The sequence below is a fragment of the Protopterus annectens genome, chromosome 5.part0 (genome assembly GCF_019279795.1).
Source record: "Protopterus annectens isolate FY-2018-M chromosome 5.part0, PAN1.0, whole genome shotgun sequence".
NCBI lineage: Eukaryota > Metazoa > Chordata > Ceratodontiformes > Protopteridae > Protopterus > Protopterus annectens.
In genome coordinates this window covers 1,030,054,115-1,030,072,079 of record NC_056735.1, presented here as the reverse complement: position 1 = coordinate 1,030,072,079, position 17,965 = coordinate 1,030,054,115, and the positions used below count along the sequence as shown (strand labels likewise).

The window sequence follows — 17,965 nt, the reverse complement described above, 5'->3', positions numbered from 1 at the left end:
ATGCCTAGAGAAGGTATGCACAGAACTCCAAGTAGCTGCTTCCAAAATATCCTTGGTTGCCACCCCCTCAAAAAAGCTGTGGAAGTGGCAGTAGCCCTAGTGGAATGAGGCCTAATCCCAGCTGGAACCTCCTTGCCATGATGGGAGTAACAGAAAGCAATGCAAAACCCAATCCACTTAGAAATAGTTTGTTTTGACACAGGCTTGCCCTGAGAACTCAAAGCAAAAGAAACAAACAACTGCTGAGACTGCCGGAACCCTTTAGTTCTGTCCAAATAATAACGCAACTGCCTGTGTACATCCAAAGTGTGCAAAATCTTTTCCCACTTATTTTGGGGATTTGCATAAAAAGTAGGCAAATGAATAGTCTGGTTTAAAGCCACACTAGAAACCACCTTAGGCATAAAGGAAGGATTAGTACGTAATGATACCCTATCCTTATGGAAAATCAAGAAAGGCTCAACTGCCATAAGGGCCTGCAATTCAGAAACCCTTCTTGCAGAGGTAATGGCCAATAAAAAGCAGTCTTCCATGATAAATATTTCAACTCAGCAGTAGCTGCAGGCTCAAAAGGTTGTAGAGTGAGTTTCTCCAACACAAAATTGAGATCCCAAGCAGGAGTAGGAGCTCTTCGTGGGGTCTTATATTCTTTGCCCCTCTAAGAAATTGCTTGAACAAAGGATGAGAAAACAATGGCGCAATCATAGTGAGCTGAAATTGCTGCAGCATGAACTTTAATAGAAGAGAAGGACAAACCTTTGTCCAGTAACTCAGTAAGATATTGAAGAGCCACACTTAAAGTAGGCTCAGAAACATCAAAATCCTTTGCTGCACTCCAAAATAAAAATCTCTTCCATTTATCTGCGTACACTTTCCTTGTACTAGGCCTTCTAGCTTCCAAAATCACATTCAAAACTTGTTGTGGAAGTTGAGACCCTCTGTGGTTCAAAACAGAATATGCCAGGCTGTTAGGTGAAGAGAGTGAAGTTTGACATTGAGCAAATGGCTGTCCTCCTGTGACAACAGGTGTGGAATTGAAGGCAAAGGCCATGGAGGTTTCCGTACTAGACTTCTCAGTAATGGGTACCAGTGCTGTCGAGGCCAATCTGGAGCTATTAAAATCATCCTTGGCTTGTCCTGTCTGACCTTCAGAAGTACCTTTGGGAGGAGAGGCAGAGGTGGAAAGGCATACACATGAAGATTGCTCCAATTGAAAGAAAGAGCATCCACTTTCCAAGCTGTGGGATGAAACCTTTTTGTGCAAAACTTTGGCAGCTGATGGTTTAGCGGAGAAGCGAACAGATCTATGTCTGGAGTTCCCCATGACACTGTCAATTTCTGAAATACATGAGGATCCAATTTCCACTCGTGGGGATCCATAATTGCCTGCTCAACACATCTGCTAAGGAGTTATGTGCTCCTGGCAGAAACCTTGCCTGAAGATTGAGCTGTAAACTGAGAGCAGTCTCCCACAAAATCACTGTTTGCCTGCATAGAGGATAAGAATTTGTTGATGTACCACAAGACGGTTGTTTTGTCTGTTAGAATTAACACCTGTCCTGGAAGAAGGAATTCCTTGAAAGCTATTAATGCAAACTGGACTGCTAACATCTCCTTCATGTTGATATGTAGATGTTGTAGTCTGACAGGCCACTTGTTTTGTATCCATTTTCCATTCAGATGAGCTCCCCAAGCTTTGTCTGAGGCATCTGTCGTTAAAATCTGACTTGCCTCTGGCCGGGTCACAGAGAGTCCCTTGTTTAGGTGACATTCCTGAGCCCACCACAAAAATTCCTTCTGAATGCAAGGTATTATTTGAATGACAGTGTCCAGATCCTGGCAGTGCTGTGTCCATACATTTTGAGATACCATTGTAGCTTCCTCATATGCACTTCGGCATTGGGACGCACCAGAATACAAGATGCCATCAACCCTAAGGCTTCAACGACTGTCCTGGCAGTCAGCCCCGACTGATGAGATAGTTGATGGAAGTAAAGGGATAGACTCTTTTGTTTGTCCGGGGTTAAAAAGGCCATCTGGGCTGCTGTATTCAGTCTCACACCCAGAAAGCACATGTCTTGAGAGGGTACTAGACTGGACTTTATTTCACAGAATACCCTAGGCATCTTAGCACTGCTATCACATATTCCAAATGACGAAGAAGCTTTTTCCTTCCTTGAGCCAGAATTAGGCAGTCGTCCAAATAAGGATAGATCTGTATTCCTTTTAGTCTGAAGAAAGCTATCACTGGAGCCAGAACTTTCGTGAACACTCTGGGCGCAGTAGATAAGCCAAAGGACAATGCAGAGAACTGATAGTGAGAAGTCCCAGCTCGAAAACGCAGATACTTTCTGCAACTGAGTCTGATAGGAACATGAAGGTAAGCCTCCTTGAGATCCAAAGTTACCATCCAATGATCTTTGCCCAGCAGAGGTAAAAGCTGCTGCAACGTCAACATTTTGAACTTGGGAATGTCCAGATAAGTGTTGAGGATAGTTAAATCCAAAATTGGTCTCCACGTGTTCCCCTTCTTTGGTACTAGGAACAGGCGAGAATAAAATCCTAGGCCCACTTCTGGTAGAGGGACCGGCTGTATGGCCCCTAGTTGGAGCAACAGAGAAACCTGTGTGTGAGCCTCTAGTCTTTGTTGAGGAGGAACGTCTGGCATGCCTTTGAAAGGAGGCAAGGTATGGAAATAAAACCTGTAGCCGTGGTGTATGATATCCAATACCCATCTGTCCTGGGTAATTAAACTCCAATTTTCTTTGAAGAGTGCCAACCTTCCTCCCAAAGGTGCTGCCAGACGAAGGCTCTGGCAGCTGAAAAGGTAGGTCATTGGGTCTGTTTACGAAAGGACTGACCCCTGCCCTCACCTGAAGCCTGTGCAGGAGAACTCCCTGTTCTAGGCCTGAAAGAGCCCTGAGCTCTGCCCTTACCACGTCTAGATCTACCCCTAGACTGGGAATCATAAGAAGGATACGCCCACCCCTTAGTAGGCCAATTTCTACTAAACTTTGGAGGCTGGACTTGCAAAAAATCTTTAACAGTCTGCATAGACTTAGCCTTGTCTTCCATTTTCTTTAAGACTGTCTCAACAGGAGGCCCAAACAACACGTCAGATTGTAAAGGAGCATCTAAAATCCTTGTTTTAACATGTTCAGACAAATTCTGATCCCTCAGCCAGGCGTGCCTGCGAAGAACAGTGCCAGTGGCAGCCACCCTAGACGAGGCCTGTACAGCATCAAAACCACATTGCAAAGAATGCTTACCCACCTGTTCAGAAACATGGACTAAATCCTGCAACTCTTTACAATCAATACCAACTGCCAGAGCACCAACCTTAGACTTCAATTGTGAAAGGAGATAGTTTTGGTATTTCAACATGTGAAACTGGCAATTCAGAGCCCTTATAGCAAGAGTGGAAGAAGTATAAACTTTCTTTCCCCATCTATCCAAGGCCCTAGCCTCCTTATCTGTAGGAACCGGATTCTTAACAACAGAAGCCTTAACACCTTTAGGCCCCTGACTAACAGTTTCTGGGTCTGCCCTAGGACTCTTAAAAAGATACTTGTGAACGCCAGGCACCCTGTAATACCTATCCGGCTTAACAGGAGCAGGAGGCAAAGAATCAGGATTAAGAGAAGCCTCTGTAAAAACATCTACCACTACATCCAAAACAGGAGGTATAGCCAAAGGCCTATGCTGGGGTAAAACAGAAATTCCCTAAGCCTTTTCCTGGAATCAGAGAAGTCCTGACCTTCCCACTTAAAATGCTCCCTCATGGAATGAAGAGTTTCTGAAAAAGAAAAATCCTCAGGAGGAGTAGCAGAAGGAGTAGAATCATCCACATCAGAATCAGAATAAGGAGAGTACTCCTGCAAGTCTTCAGTCAAGACTCTGAAACATCTGAAGCCTGCTCTAAACCCCCCAGCTCAGGCTCCACCCTAGGTCTTTTAGCAGGAGGGGGCATAGAACCCCTAATCAAGTAATCAAATCTTCTGCCATTTTAAGCATATGCTTTTTGGGCATAGTACCGGAAGAGCCAGGGGTAACACCAACTGAAGCTAAACCTGGCCTGCCCCTGGGAGAAGCCTTAGTAACAGAAGGAGAGGGCCTAGCCACCTTAGGAAGGGAGGGGAGTATAGTAACCTGAGAAGCCCCCTCAGCCTGACTTGCCTCCTGAGAGGCCACATCTTGCAACAATAAAGTCTCACTCTGGGAATACAAAGAAATCTCCGGTGGAGCCACAGGCTCCACCGACACCTCTAAAGAACCGGCGTCCGTTACAGACGGTTCAACTGTCTTGTCCTTGAGCATCCGACGGCATTTTATAATTGCACCGCTTCCCAAAGACTAACCTAGCACAATCCAACCTTCTCTTTATAGTGCGTTTGTTAAATCTAGCACAAGAGCGACAGCCAACAACAGGCCCTAAGCAAGGAATACACAAAGTATGATAATCTCTATGCGTATCTGTTTTTCTGACATCCGAATGACTGAGGCAAGAAAAACAAAAATATTAAAATTTCAGAACGCCAACCGCTTCTGCATCGGACCATGCCATGCGATTTGTACCCTGACGGTTAAATGCGCCCTGACCGACGTCAGCCTTATACTTTGATATTCGGGCCGACCGTGGATAGCGGACTACCCAAGTGTAAGGACTGCAGCAATGTGAGATGAAGAACATCTGAGCTGATTTCTAGATCAGGCACTATTAGTAAACCTAATGTGTGCAGCTGCAGTGAGTTGGGGGAGGGCTACATGCTGCATCCATGTATAAATATTTATTAACACTAATGCAGCTTGTTTAACCAACTACATAATAAAGTGTCACAATAACTTGGGTAATTTTTTTTCATTTAACTTTACATGCTTAATTTAATGTTTTATTACTGTTAGAGTATCTGGTTAGACTGAAAAACCAGGAAACACCCGTAAATGTGGCGCCATTTTTTAGCTTTATTTTTTACCCCCAAGCTGTTTTTTTTTTTTTTTTACTCTAAGAATGTTTAAGGTCAAGGTAAACCTTTTTCTTACCTTGAGATGACCCTCGAGCCGTTTTTAAACTGCTCCGTCTTTTCTAAGGCTTCTGGAAGCTGTTGGTCCGTTCTATGTTGCACCCTACAGGAAGGGTAGGAAACAGTATTAGAGATGCACCCTTAGCTTCAAGCTTCCTAATTAAAGCTGAAAACACCAACTGCTACACTTAAGTCAGATTCTTTTATTTATATAAAAAAGTTACTAATTTCAAATTAATGTTTAAAATTTTGAAAACGGCTTAATATGATTACTAATTTAAATTAAAGCTGAGAGAAACAAGTATAAGCTTAAATCAGTCCAGACTTAAAAACAAACACAATTTAAAGTCTCTGGTAACGTTTCCTGATTATGTAATACTTGAAGACCGCAACCTCTGCAAGCTTTTGAGAACATCTTATTATAACTTTACTTTCAAGCTTCAATGCCAAGGACGTTCTATTACACTGAAGACAAGTACAGAGCATTTGAACAGCAAAACGTGGTTAACAGTTTTTTCGTATTGCTGAATAAGACTAGAGGGTTTATATAGGTGTCATCTAACAACTTTTTTTGGCAAGGTGTTATAGCTCTGCCAATTGTAGACATTAAGGCAGCTGCATAAAAAAACTGCCAATTGTAGACATAAAGGCAGTTACATAAAAAAATGAATCGCATACTTCATTACTATGGGGGACAAGAACATGTGTGAGATGGTCCTGCATACACCTTTCAAATAGTACTTCCCAGAACTTTTGCTGACAGCTCTTGGGGTGAATAAGCACACAGTTAAATGTGATGATACTGTCTGCACCAAGATGGTGGCCTCAGGTCCAGTCAGCAGATTTCGGCTACATGGAAGCTTTTATAAGTATAAGAATTTTGAGCAAGAAAAAAGTACAGTTGTGTACACTTACCATAAATGTAGATGTTAGAATGCATTCAATGTTGCAGTCATAAAACTTTGGTTATCCTGCCAGAGGTAGCCCTCAGTCGGACCAAACACCAGAGGCTTAGTATTTCTGCGTCGGTTGCTGTCGCTTCAGGACTGACGTCAGGTCGTCAGTGATATAAAAACAGGCAGCCGATGCCATTACAACAGTTTTTCTTGCCCCATGTCAGGAGCCCCCAAATAGGCAGCTAAGCTATGGAGGAATAACACCACCAGTAGAAAGTAAAATACCAATAGCCCTGTAAGGAGAGAGAGAGAGAAAGGGACTGGAGGGTGGGAAACCAGGACTGCAACAGTAAATAGTACATCTAGATGTTAGAGTGTATTTACTGTTGCAGTCATCACAACTGGGTTGATTCCCAAAGCTGAAGAATGGGTGGAGGCAGTCAAGAAGAGTTGTGGCTGGCTAGTATGCCCAGCAGAACTGCGGTTGCAAAGCCCAACCTGGTTTTGGAAAAGATAGGCAGGTGGTAATGCTTGGTGAAGGTATGGACAGAACTCCATGTTGCAGCTTCTAAGATGTCCCTGGTAGGGACTCCTCTGAGAAAGGCGGTAGAGGTTGAAGTTGCCCTAGTGGAATGTGTTCTGACCCCCCCCCCCCCTGTGGGGGCGGTTTCCCATGGTGTTTTTAACAGAAATGGATACAATTTGCTATCCATTTGGAAATAAGTTTGTTTTGATATGGCCTTGCCCTCTGCTTCTGGTGCAAAGCTGACTAGTAACTGGTCAGATTTCCTAAAGGGCTTGGTCCTATACAGGTAGAATCCGAGCTGTGTGCACATCTGAAGAGTGCAGGATCCTTTTCCCCCTTATTTTGAGGTTTAGGGAAAAAGGTGGGCAAATGGATAGATTGGTTGAGAGCCACACTGGACACCACTTTGGACATGAAAGTTGGGTTAGTCCTGAGGGAGACCCTGTCAGCATGGAAAATGATGAAGGGTTCCACAGCCATAAGTGCTTGTAGCTCAGACACTTTTAGCTGAAGTGATGGCCAAAAGCAAGGCTGTTTTCCAAGAGAGGAATTTTAACTCTGCTGAAGCTGCAGACTCAAAGGGAGCATGAGCTTTTCCAACACAAAGTTAAGATCCCAAGCAGGGGTAGGGGCTCTTCTTGGTGGCCTTAAGTTGTTAGCCCCTCTCAGGAACTGCTTGATGAGAGGGTGTGAGAAGAAAGGTGGCTCAGTGCTGTAATGTGCAGAGATGGCAGAGGCATGGATTTTAATGGAAGAGAAGGAAAGGCCCCTTTGGAGTAGGTCTGCTAGGTAATCCAGGATGAGAGGTAAGGATGGCTGTGGAGGGTCAGCTCCTTTAGTCTGAATCCAGGAACAATACCTTTTTCCATTTGCCAGCATAGGAATTCCTAGTACTGAGTCATCTGGCTTCACATATAACATCCAGGACCTGCTTGCTTAGGCTGGCCACTGGAGAAGAAGTCAAGGAATAAGCCAGGCTGCCAGGTTCAGGGTGTGCAAATGTGGATGCAAGAACTCTCCCTCCTGGTGAGTCAGGAGAGTTGGAATCTGAGACAAGTGCCATGGAAGCAACGGAGACAGACTGCGCAGTAGGGGGTACCAGTGCTGGAGTGGTCAGTCTGGGGCAATCAGGATTGCCCTTGGTCACTTCTCCCTTATTTTGAATAGTACTCTGGTAAGAAAAGGAAGGGGGAATGCATAAATTGATCGGTTTTCCAAGTGGAAAGACAGGGCATCCACTTTCCAGGCATTGCTGTGAGGTTCCCTGGTGCAGACGTTGCCGAGCTGGTGGTTGTAGGGGGAGGCAAATAGGTCCACCTTCGGGGTACCCCATTTCTGGGTCACAAGGCTGAAGGTGTTGTGGTTTAATTGCCACTCGTTTGGGTCTAGGAGATTTCTGCTTAAGTTGTTTGCCAAAGAGTTTTGGTTGCCTGGCAGGAATTGGGCTTGCAGGTGAATGTGCATGGCTGAGACAGTGTTCCAAACAGTCATGGCTAGCTTGAAGAGTGGGTTCCCCCCTGCTTGTTGATGTACATCACTATGGTGTTGCTGGTTTTGATAAGAAGTGGCCCTGGTGAGAGTAGGGATATGAAAGCTGTTCAAGCATGCTGAACAGCTAGCATCTCTTTCTGTCTGTTGTGCAGATGGCTGAGACAGTGTTCCAAATGGTCATGGCTAGCTTACAGAGTGGGTTCCCCCGTGCTTTGTTGATGTACCACATCACTGTGGTGTTGCCGGTTTTGATTAGTGGCCCCGGAGAGAGTAGGGATCTGAAAGCTGTTAGAGCATGCTGAACAGCTAGCATCTCTTTCTGGTTGATGTGCAGATGAATTTGATTTGGGCTCCAGTGGCCCTGAATGCACCTGTTGTCCAGATGTGCATCCCAGGCATAGTTTGATGCATCTGTGGTTAGGGTCTGGCCGGTTTGGGGTTGTGTAAAGGGAAGTCCCTTGTTCTGGTTGCATGCTGCTGCCTACCAAAGGAACTCTCTCCTTAGACAAGGTATGATAGTTTCCAGGTCCTGAGAAAGTTGGCACCAAAGACTTTGTAAGTACCATTGAAGTTTCCTCACATGCAGTCTGGCATATTGAATTAGTAGAATGCAGGAGGCCATTAGCCCTGAAGCTTGCAGGATTTTCCTTGTGGATAACTGGGTTCTGATGGCCATATGCGAAAAGTAGCTGGTCAGGTTTGTTTTTCTGGAGTAAGGAATGTCATCTGGGATGCTGTGTCCAGGCCTGTTCCCAGGAATACAATTTTTTGACTGGGGGACTAGTTTGGATTTCTTTTAGTTGTTAGTGTACCCCAGTGAGGTTAGAAGGTCCTTTATAAATGCCAGGTGCTGAAACAGCTTTTCCTGACTGCCTGAATCAGGCAGTCGTCCAAGAAGGGGTACATTTGAATATTTCTTTGTCTATAAAAGGCAATGGCTGGAGCCAGGCATTTTGTTAAAACTCTGGGAGCAGTGGATAAGCCATAAGGGAAGTGCAGAGAAAGTACAGTTGTGTACACTTACCATAAATATAGATGTTGAGTGTACTCACTGTTGCAGTCATTACATTTGGGGCTTTCTGCTTGCAGTAGCCCTCAGTCAGCCTGATTAACAAAGTCTTGGGTCCTACGTTGGTTGCTCTCTTCTTCCGTGATGTCAGGTCGTCAGGGGTATAAAACATGCAGCCGACGTCATTACATAAGTTTTTCTTGCCCCAGATGTCAGGTGCCCCACAATGGGAAGCAATTAAATCTATAAATATACAAGGTTATACCTCAAACAAAAAAGAAAATACACCAAAACGCTTTTAAGCATTGAAAAGGAGAGAAGAGGTAGAGCCAAAAGTCAGGGGGCTGCAGGGAGGGTAACCAGTGAATACACTTGAACATCTACATTTATGGTAAGTGTATACAACTGTACTATGTTCTTCGTGTTTCACTGTTGCAATTATTACATTTGGGTAGATTCCCAAAGCTAAGGATGGGAGGAGAAATTTAGATAGCATTATAACCAGCTATAAGGCCCTGCAAAACTGCAGTGGCAAAGCCAGCTCTGGAAGAAAACTGGCATATGGTAACGCTTGGTGAAAGTATGTACATAACTCCAAGTAGCAACTTCTAGGATGTCCCTGGTAGGTACGCCTCTGAGAAAGGCTGTAGAGGTAGATGCAGTCCTGGTTGAGTGCGGTCTGATCCCCTATGGGATAGGTTTTTCATGGCACTTATAGCAGAAATGAATGCAATAGCCTATCCATTTGGAAATGTTTTGCTTTTAAATAGCCTTCCCCTCTGTCCCTGCAGCAATTGCCACCAGCAGTTGTTCAGATTTCCTTTGAGGTTTAGTCCTGTCCAAGTAGAATCTAAGTTGTCTGTGCACACCTAAGGAGTGCAGTATCCATTCCCCTTTGTTCTGTAGATTAGGAAAGAAGTTTGGCAAATGAATGGACTAATTAAAGGCCACACTGGATACCACCTTTGGCATGAGAGAGGAATTGGTCCTGAGGGACACCCTGTCCACATGAAAGATGATGAAAGGCTCTAGTGTCACAAGGGCCTGTAATTCAGATACCCTTATTGCTGATGTGATTGCTAAAAGGGAAGCTGTTTTCCAAGTAATTTTAGATCTGCAGTAGCAGCTGGCTCAAAGGTCCCAGGCTGGAGTTGAGTTCTCCTGGGTGGTCTTAAATCTTGGCTCCTCTGAGGAACTTGCTTGAGCAGTGGATGAGAGAAGAGGAGAGGTTCTGTGTTGTAATGAGCTGAAATGGCTGAGGCATGAATTTTTATTGAGGAAAAAGACAGGCTCTTGTGAAGCATCTCAGTTAAGTATTGCAAAATCTGAGGTAAATTGGGTGCTGCTGTGCTCATTCCTTGAGATTGGTTCCAGGCACAGAACCTTTTCCATTTTTCAGCACAAGATTTTCTAGAACTAGACCCCCTTGCCTCTAAAATGACATCCATCACTGGTTTACTGAGGGATGGTAAAGGAGAGCTTAGATAATTAGGCAGGCTGCTAGGTTCAGTGTTTGAAGCTGAGGGTGCAGAATCTGATTCCCTGCTGAGACAGCAGGGTAGGAGTCCGAGGCAGGTGCCATGGGGCCAACAGTGACACACCGCGCAGGCGGGGGTAGTGTTAGCATGGCCAGGCTGGTGCAATCAAAATCATCCTTGGTTTGGCTTGTTTGATCTTTAGTAGTACTTTAGAGAGCAGAGGCAGAGGAGGAAAGGCATAAAGTGATAGGTTTTTCCAGCTGAAGGGCAGAGCATTCACCTTCCAAGCTTGTCTGTGGGGAGTCCTTGTGCAACATTTTTCCAATTGATAGTTCTGGGGGGAGGCAAACAGGTCTATATCTGGGCTCCCCCATTTGCTTGTCAACATGTTGAAAATCCTTTGTTCCAGTTTCCACTCGTGTGGGTCCATGCGGATTCTGCTTAGTCCGTCTGCCAGTGTATTTAGTTTTCCTGGCAGGAATTGAGCTTGTAGATGCACTTGGTAGCTCAAGGCTGTGTTCCACAATGCCATGGCTAGTCTGCAGAGGGGGTAGGAATGTGTACTCCCCTGCTTGTTTAAGTACCACATAACAGTGGTGTTTGTCTGTCTTTACCATTAATTGTCCTGGAAGAATGTGGTCTTTGAAGGCTGTCAGAGCATTCTGTACAGCTAACATCTCTTTATGATTTATACCAATACAAAAATGCAAGTCCAGTGTTTGGCACAATAAAGGTTGTCCTCCAATACCACAGTACTATAGAAAGGCGAACTCTTACAAAGTAGAACCAAAGCTCTTTATTTCCACATAAAACACACAGATTGAGCACGCTTTCGTCTCGTATCACGAGACATATTACAAACATCCTCCAAATTTTTCCTTACATAACCGGTACTTAAACTACGAGCCACTAAGTACCGGTTCTGTAAGGAAACATTTGGGGGATGTTTGTAATATGTTTATTTATTAAGGAGATTATACAAGTAGTAGCTTTCTTCTCTTATGATTCTGATGAAGTCTCGCGATACGAGACAAAATCTGTGTGTTATGTGGAAATAAAGAGCTTTGGTTCTACTTTGTAAGAGTTCGCCTTTCTATAGTACTGTGGTATTGGAGGACAACCTTTATTGTGCCAAACAGTGGACTTGCATTTTCGTATTGGTATAAATCTCTTTATGACTGATGTGAAGGTGCATTTGAATTGGGTTCCATTTGCCCTGAATGCACTTCTCTGCCAGGTGAGCTCCCCATGCATAGTCTGATGCATCTGTTAGGGTTTGGGCGGCAGGGGTTAGTGTGAATGGTAGTCACTTGTCTTGGTGGCAGGCCTCTGCCCATCAAAGGAACTCTAAGCGTAGAGAAGGAATGATGGGAATCATTGCTTCTAGCTCCTAAGAATGTTCACACTATAGGCTTTTTGGATGCCACTGTAGTTCTCTCATATGCAGTCTTGCATATGGAATTAGAAAAATGCAGGAGGCCATAAACCCCAAGGCTTGTAGTATTTGCCTTGCAGATAGCAGGGTTTTTGTGGGCACTTGTTTGAAGTAGGTTGTCAAGTAAATTTGTTTCTCTGGCGTGAGAAAAACAATCTGGGAAGTTGTATTTAAGCTTGCTCCCAGGAATATAATTTGTTGACAGGGTACCAGGTGTGACTTATTTTCGTTTATGGTGTACCCCAGACAAATTACCACCCTTTGTAAAAAAAAAAAAAAAAAAAAAAAAGCCAAATGATTCAAACGTACGTCCTGTTTTTTTGCCTGAATTAGACAATCATCCAGGTATTGGTATATTTTAATATTTCTTTGCCGGCAAAATGCAATGACTGGAGCTAGGCACTTTGTGAATACCCTGGGTGCAGTAGATAAGCCAAAGGGCAGTGCAGAGAACTGATAGCACGTGCAGCCTGCTTTGAAGCGTAGGTATCTTCTGCAAGATTCCCCGATTGGGATGGCAGGTATGCTTCCTTTAAAGTTAGTGTGGCCAACCAGGCATCTTTGTTTAGCATAGGAATCAACTGGTGAAGAGTCAGCATCTTGAATTTTGGAATCACTAAAAAGGTGTTTAGAGTAGGCAAGTCCAAGATAGGACGTCATGAAGCGTCTTTTCTGGGTACCAGGAAAAATCTCGAGTAGAAAGCTTGTCCCTTTTCTTCTGGTACCAACTGAATAGCCCCTATGCTTAAGAGAGAGTACTTGCTTTTGGGCCTCTGCCCACTGATTTGGAGGGAGATCTGGCCAACCGCTCGGAGTTGGTAACGTGTGGAAGTGAAATCTGTATCCTTTTTAAACCCATTTGTCCTGGGTAATGAGTCCCCAAGTTCTTTGCATGAAGTTCAATCCCCCCCCCCCCAAAGGGGCAGTTAGTTGAGAAGTCCTTGGAAGTTTTAAAAAGAAGTTAGAGAGACAGTTTACCATAGGGGGAAATTTTATTACTCCCAGATTTGGAAGTGGAGGCCCCCCACTGCTTAGTCCTGTGCATCCCCTGGGACTGAAACCTGGGTTGTCTGCTGGATCTGGGTTTGGACTGAAGGTCTGGAAGAGGCAGGAAAGGACCAATTCTTAGAAGGCCAATGCCTAAATCTCGGAGGTTGTACTTGTAAAAAATCTTTAACAGTCTGCATAGATTTAGCTTTTTCCTCCATCTTTTCAAGAACAACTTCTGCCCTGTTGCCAAACAGGCAGTCCTGATTTAAGGGAGCATCCAGTAATTTACATGATCTGGCAAGGTTTATTCCTTAAGCCAAGCATGCCTTCTAAGTACAGACTCAGTTACCGCAGTCCTGCAGGATGCCTCAATGAATCAAAACCACATTGCAATGTATGTTTACCAACTTGTTCAGCAGAATGCATTAAATCCTGTAAATCCTTATTTTCAGCATAATCAGGAAACAATTTTCTATTTAAGCAATCCAATAATATACAGCTGATACTGGCAATTCAAGGTCCTAATGGCCAAAGCTGCAGAAGTGTATACCTTCTTACCCCATCTATCCAGCACCCTGGAGTCTCGATCAGAGGAGGTAGGATTTTTGGCAGTAGTAGCTGTAATGCCCTTAGGTCCCTGTGAAACAGTCGGATTTTTGAAAAGGAACTTGTGAGAGTCAGGAACCCTGTAATATCTATCAGGTTTTCTTGAAGCAGGAGGTAAGAGTCAGGGGCCATGCTAGATTCCGAAAAGGCATCAACAATGTCCAGTACAGGAGGTATAGCTAAAGGCCTGTGCTTGGGCAGAAGTAAGAAATCCCCAAGCCTCTTTTTAGAATCAGAGAAATCCTGACTTTCCCAACGAAAATGCTCCCTGAGAACATGCAAGGTTTCACCAAAAGAGAAATCCTCTGGGGGGGGGAAGCAGAGGGAATAGAGTCCTCAGCATCAGAATCTTCATAGGTAGATAAGGGTAAATTCTAGTCAGAGGAAACAGAAATTTCAGAATCCTGGTCAGAAGTATCATAAGCAAACTCAGTCCTAGGTCTCAGAGGGTGAAGGTTGGCTTCCCCTGACTAAAGTAATAAGATCTTCAGTCATTCTTGTCATCCGCTTTTTAGGCATAGAGGCCTGACCATGCAGTCTGGGTGTCAGTTTTCCAGGCATGTTTTGAGTTTTAGGCCTTGAAGAAGAAGATGGTGTCGGTTTAATATGCAAGTCAGTAGGCCTGAATACACCCTCAGAAGCCGGTGCCTGCACAGCGGCTCCGGACCCACCCAAGGTAGAGACATCTGCAGGTTCCAAAGTTGAAGCATCTCGTGGCATACCTGACTCCAAATGGGTCTCAGTAGAGGCCTGCGAATCTGAAGTATCGGGCATCAGGGGCTGCGAAAGCACCTCACTGAGTACCGGCTAACTGGGCAGCCTGTCTCTGTCTTTATCTTTGCGTTTTTTCCGAATGTCGGTAGTCGAATGGCTTACCAAAGACATATTAGGGTAATTGAACTGAGCACCGAAATATTTAGAAGTGCAAATATACAGACGACGGATGGTGGTTTAAATAAGGCACAAAACCGACAGCGAGGTACGTCATGGTCAGGGGCCTAGGTAAGGAATACAGTACGAATGAAAATCTTTTAAGCATTTGCTTTCTACAAGAAATGCAATTTACTTTTACTGACATCGGATTAGAGCAAGAAAAAAAGTTTTCCCAACGGGGTACTTAGCTTTTAGTTGAAGACTTCGGTTCTGAAACACGAAAACGAAAATTGCAGGAGTACTTGTGAACTGCTTCTACTTCGGGCACTGCACGGCAGGAAAGACTGATGTAATGACGTCGGCTGCATGTTTTATACCCCTGACGACCTGACGTCACGAAGAGGAGACAGCAACCGATGTAGGACCCAAGACTTTGTTAATCAGGCCGGACTAAGGGCTACTGCGAGCAGATAACCCCAAATGTAATGACTGCAACAGTGAAACATGAAGAACATCTGATAATGCATAGATCCTGCCCTGAAATGTAGATATTTCCTGCAGGAGTCCCTTAGTGAGATAAGCAGATAGGCCTCCTTTAGGTCTAGGTGGCTAACCAGGCATCTTTGGACAGCACTGGCAGAAGCTACTGTAGGGTGAGCATTTTGAATTTTAGTACCACCAGGACGGTGGTTAGAATGGACAGGTCTAAGATTGGGCGCCAGCTTCCCTCTTTTCTGGGTACCAGGAAAAGTCTGGAATAAAAACCTTAGCTTATCTGTTCTGCAGGAAAGTACAGTTGTGTACACTTACCATAAATGTAGATGTTGAGTGTCTTCACTGTTGCAGTCATCACTGTAGGGTTCTGCCTGCTGGCAGGCAGTCCTCGATCAGCCAGTATCCCAAAGTCTGGGTCCGGCGTCGGCTGTTGAGTCACGCTCCCTGACGTCAGAGTGCCAGGAGTACAAAGCTGCCAGCTGATGCCATGTTCTCCAGTTTTTCTTGCCCCAGATGTCAGGTGCCCAAAAATGAAGGCTAATAGTAAAACAGAAAGGTAACATACAACAAAACCCCATACCCTGAAGCAAATACACCTCAGAAGGGTGAAATAGGAAACCACAATAATGAAAGTATAAGAGGGGACAGGAGGGAGGGTAACCCAGACTGCAACAGTGAAGACACTCTAACATCTACATTTATGGTAAGTGTACACAACTGTACTATGTTCATCGTGTTTCACTGTTGCAGTCAACACTGTAGGGTTGAATCCCAAAGCTGAGAAAGGGGTGGTGGTTATAGAGTAGGAGGGGCGGCTAGAAGGCCCTGCAAAACTGCAGAAGCAAAGCCTGCCCTTGACTTAGAATAAAAAGGGAGATTATAGTGCTTAGAGAAAGTATGCACCGAACTCCAGGTTGCAGCTTCTAAAATGTCTTTGGTAGGTACTCCCCTGAGAAAGGCAGCTGAAGTAGCTGCAGCTCTGGTAGAGCGAGTCCTAACATTTGCTGGGATTTGATTTCCATGATGAGAGTAACAAAATCTGATTCCAATCCATTTAGAAATGGTCTGTTTTGAAATAGCTTTGCCTTGGGAATTTGTTGCATAAGAAACAAACAGTTGTTCTATTTTCCTGATATCCTTGGTTTTGTCCACGTAAAAATGAAGTTGTCTGTGCACATCCAAGGAATGCAAGTTCCTTTCCCCCTTATTTTGTGGATTATTGAAAAAAGTTGGCAGGTGAATAGTTTGATTTAAAGCCACTTTGGAAACCACTTTAGGCATGAAAGTAGGATTAGTCCTTAAAGACACCCTGTCTTGGTGAAAAATAATAAAAGGTGCCACAGCCATGAGTGCTTGTAATTCCAAGACTCTCCTGGCTGAAGTCAAAGCCAGCAGGATAGCTGTCTTCCATGATAAATACTTAATATCAGATGTGGCAGCAGGCTCAAAAGGAGGCAGGGTTAGTTTTTCCAGAACATAGTTGAGGTCCCATGCAGGAATGGGTGGTGTCCTAGGGGGGCTTAAATTCTTTGCTCCTCTGAGATATTGTTTCAGAAGTGGATGAGAAAAGATTGGAGGATCTGTATTGTAATGTGCAGAGATAGCTGAGGCATGTATTTTTACGGAGGAGAAGGATAATCCCTTATGTAGCGTGTCTATCAGGTAAAGTGAAATCAGTGGGATATTAGGGATGAGGGGATCCGAATCCTGCGCGTGCATCCAGGTGCAAAATCTCTTCCATTTACCTGCATAAGATTTTCTAGTGCTAGGCCGTCTGGCTTCTAAGATGACATCCATGACCTGTTTGGGAAGAAAAGGATTAATCATAGACCCTGAATTCACCAGGCTGAGGGTTTTGACATGAGAGTGCAGAACCTGGCCCTGGTGCTGGGACAAAAGATTTGGAATCTGAGGTAAAATCCAAGGTGGCTCCTGGGATAGATTTATCAGTGTTGAGTACCAAAATTGGCGAGGCCAATTTGGGGCCAGTAAAATCATCATCCTGGGCTTGTCCTGCTTGATCTTTAATAACACCCGAGGAAGAAGAGGTACTAGCGGAAAGGCATACCCCGCGAGGTTTCTCCAACTGAATGATAGTGCATCCACTTTCCATGCTAGTTTGTGAAATGTCCTTGTGCAAAAAATCTGTAACTGGTGGTTGAGGGGAGATGCAAATAGATCCATGTCCAGGCAGCCCCAGGCTTTGTAATCAGCTTGAATATTTGGGTGTCTAGCATCCACTCGTGTGGGTCTGACAGGTTCCTGCTCAGGCTGTCTGCCAGAATATTTTGTCTCCCTGGCAGGAACTGAGCTTGTAGATTCACTTTGCAAGCTAGAGCTGTGTTCCATAGAGTCATGGCTAGTCTGCAAAGGGGGTAGGAGTGTGAATCCCCTTGCTTGTTTATGTACCACATAACTGTGGTGTTGTCTGTCCGTATCAGTAGTTGTCCTGGTTATAGGAGGTCCCTGAAAGCCAAGAGAGCATTCTGTACAGCTAACATCTCTTTAAAATTGATATGTAGGTGCTTCTGATCCTCTGTCCAGAAACCCTGCAGACCTTTCCCCCTGCAAGTGGGTGCCCCATGAGTAATCCAAGGCGTCCGTGGTTAACACTTGGCTGGCTGGATGCAGACTGAAGGCTTTCCCTTTGTTGTGAAGACATGCCATGGTCCACCAATGGAATTCCTTTTGCAGGCAAGGCAAGACAGAAATCTGTGTCTCTAGACTGTGGCAATGCTGAGACCATACACTTTTTAGGTACCATTGTATTTTTCTCATATGTAGTCTTGCATTTGGTACGAGAAGGATGCAGGAGGCCATGTAACCCAAAGCCTGCAGGAGTCATTGACGCCAAGGTTTTGAAAGTTGAAGCCAGCTGTAGTTGTTTTTCAGATGTCAGGAATGCCATCTGGGTTGTTGTTTAGAAGAGCACCCAGGAAAGTTATCTGTTGTGTGGGTGTCAAATTGGACTTTTTTATGTTCACAGTGAATCCCAGGTAGTTGAGAAGATTTTGAACAAATTTCAGATGCTGGAGTAAGACATCCTCGCTGTCTGCTTGAATAAGGCAGTAGTCCAGATAAGGGTAAATTTGAATTCCCTTGAGTCTGCAATAAGCTACTACTGGTGCCAGGCACTTGGTGAAGA

The 17,965-nt window shown here is 44.5% G+C and overlaps 1 protein-coding gene across 1 annotated transcript in view; it reads right to left on the bottom strand.

The window, feature by feature from the left end:
* NCK2 (NCK adaptor protein 2) overlaps positions 1–17,965 on the bottom strand; it is a 530,895-nt gene that overhangs the window by 434,948 nt on the left and 77,982 nt on the right. The window contains exon 2 of the mRNA XM_044072748.1: positions 5,041–5,124. The gene's annotated coding sequence lies outside the window, so the exon portion shown is untranslated. The remainder of the gene's footprint in view (positions 1–5,040; positions 5,125–17,965) is intronic.